The sequence below is a fragment of the Mus caroli genome, chromosome 2, assembly GCF_900094665.2.
Source record: "Mus caroli chromosome 2, CAROLI_EIJ_v1.1, whole genome shotgun sequence".
Taxonomy (NCBI): Eukaryota; Metazoa; Chordata; class Mammalia; order Rodentia; family Muridae; genus Mus; species Mus caroli.
The window spans coordinates 78384587-78387118 of NC_034571.1; the positions used below are offsets into that span (position 1 = coordinate 78384587).

General features: G+C 37.4%; 1 pseudogene; it reads left to right on the top strand.

Moving 5' to 3' along the window:
* Positions 1-369: 369 nt before the first annotated feature.
* LOC110306274 lies at positions 370-991 on the top strand (annotated as a pseudogene).
* Positions 992-2532: the final 1541 nt, after the last annotated feature.

Sequence of the window (2532 nt, forward strand, 5' to 3'; positions counted from 1 at the left end):
GGCCGGATTTCTCTCTCCCCAACCAGAGCAGTCTCAGGTCCCGCGTGATTGTATTTCACAATTTTAAGAACGTTTAATTCTACTAAATAACTTATGAAAAGAAATACAAACTAAAGCTAAGTAATTAACAATAACAGAACAGTTTTCTTTCCCATCATGGAAAATGATGGGAGAAAAGCTGAGAAGCCCGACAGAAAGGGGGAGAAATCTGCAACCAAGAATCCTGGCGGCTTCTCTGGTGCTGCTGCCACTAATGTCCCTGCAGGCGATGTCCCTGCCGCTGGTGCAGCCAAGAAGGGTGACCCTAAGATTTAAAAGCTCTAGAACGGGAAGCCCCATTGCAGCCAAAACCCTGTCCTGGGTAGAGGAATGAATGCCCTGTACAAAAGGAAATACTCAGTTGCAAAGCCAAAGGTTAAAAAAAGAAGAAAAGGGAGAAGGACCAGTTAGTGGTGACAAGAATGGTGGTACCCGAGTAAGGACGCTTGGGAAAATGCCTAGGTATTACCCTACAGAAGACGTTGCTAGGAAGCTACTGAGCCAAGGCAAAAGGCCTCTTAGTCAGCAAAAGGCTGTATGCCAGCATCACACCATCCTGAACATCTTCACCAGGGCCACAGAGGCTAGAGAGTGGTTTTCCACAGTGGGTTTCGCAGCTTAGACAGAGGCTTGCTATAGACCTCTTGCCCTCAACCGAGTTCCTTTGCATAGAACACACCAAAAGTTTGTCATCGCCACCTCTGCAAATATTATCAGCAAAGTTAATATCCTCAAACACATGACTAATGCTTACTTCATGAAGAAGCAGCCGCACAAGCCCGGGCACAAGGAGGACAAGATCTTGGATGTGGAGAAAAAGAAATACGAAATTACAGAGCATCGCGAATCAAAGATTTTGCCAAACATCAAAGCTGTTCCTCAGCCCCATGGCAACCTGCGATCTCAGTTCTCTCTAACACACCGGATGTATCCTCACAGACTAGAGTTCTAAATGGCTAACCTAATCAAACAGTTTCATACGCTAACAAATGAAACAGTATCTACACAGGATGCATTTACAAAGTAGTCAGAATATGGCTTGCATACACAATTTCAATAAAGTAAAAGATTTTAAACAGTTTATTAAATGTTCATGTCTAAGACTAGAGGTGTAAAAAAAAAGAAGAAGAAAGTAGACATAAGGCATGAAGATGTACATCAGTGACCCCGACAGTACGGAGACTGAAGCTAGAGAAGGCAAACCTTAAAGCTATGCTGAAACAGGTATATAGAGAGAGGACTTGCAAGATAATCCCATAAGATACAAAGAAACAAATCACCAACATGGAAACTAATAAGATGAAGAAAAAAAATAGTAGCATCAATTAACCCAAACTCTGTTTTGAAAAAAAACCTAATCATGAATTTTCTCAAAGCAAAACAAAACAAAAAACCAGAAACATAAGACACAAATATGTTAAGTATAAAATTATAGAAAGTAAACATTTTAAGAGAAATATTTTAACTATATCACATTTTCAGATATCTGTGAACATACATGGAAACTTGAACAAAATATCTAATTTTCAAGGAAATACAGGCTACCAGAAATGACATTAGCGCTATAGAATTCATACAACACAGTTGAGATGGAAGACATCCTATGGATTTGAAACTGCATTTGGGGGATTTCTAAACTTTCAAGCAAATAGTCAAATGTCTTTCAAACAGATAAAGTCTCCACATTTTTTTGTTTGTTTTGTTTTGTTTTGTTTTGTTTTGTTTTGTTTTGTTTTTTCTATGTTGAGGATTGAACCAAGCTCAAAAATGCTAGACAAGTACTCGGCAAATGAAGGAAATTATTTTCACAGTATTGATATTTTATTTTTAGTGTGTATTAATTTTAATGTTTTATAAATCCCCCCCCTCAAGAAAAAAACAACACAAGAAAGAACTACAGACAAACGTCACTTAAGGAGGTCATTACAAATGTACTAAATAAATATCAACATAGAATTCAGCAAAATTGAGAAAATAATACTGCAGGACCTTGGCTATCCTTAAGAAATACAGGGCTAGACTAGTATTAGGAAATTCATTAATGGATCAGAGAGAAAAAAGAGGGCATAATTTTTATATAAAAGCTGAAGTTTTACATTGGTCTAGTTATTTTACCACCTTTGTTTTATTTTATATTAAAACAAATTTCAAATTTGTAACTTATTCTGTCTTAGGAATTTTGCTTTTAGCCCTTAAGTGAGAGAGTTGTTACAGGACACTTTACAATTTTCCTTAGTTTCTGGAAAGTCTAAGTGCTAATATTTTCAAGGCTGAATGCCTTTTCTTTCAGGATTTTCAGTTAGACCGATTCATTCCCCACTTCCTTTGTCTTCTGTTTCTAGCAGTTTGGGAGAACCATGTGTTCTGCCTTCTCTACTTCTGGAGTTCCTTCGATCTGCTTAAAAATAAGGTGGACTCCAGAAAATCAAATAACCCCATTAAAAATTGGGGCTCAGAGCTAAACAAAGAATTCTCACCTGAGGAATACCGAAT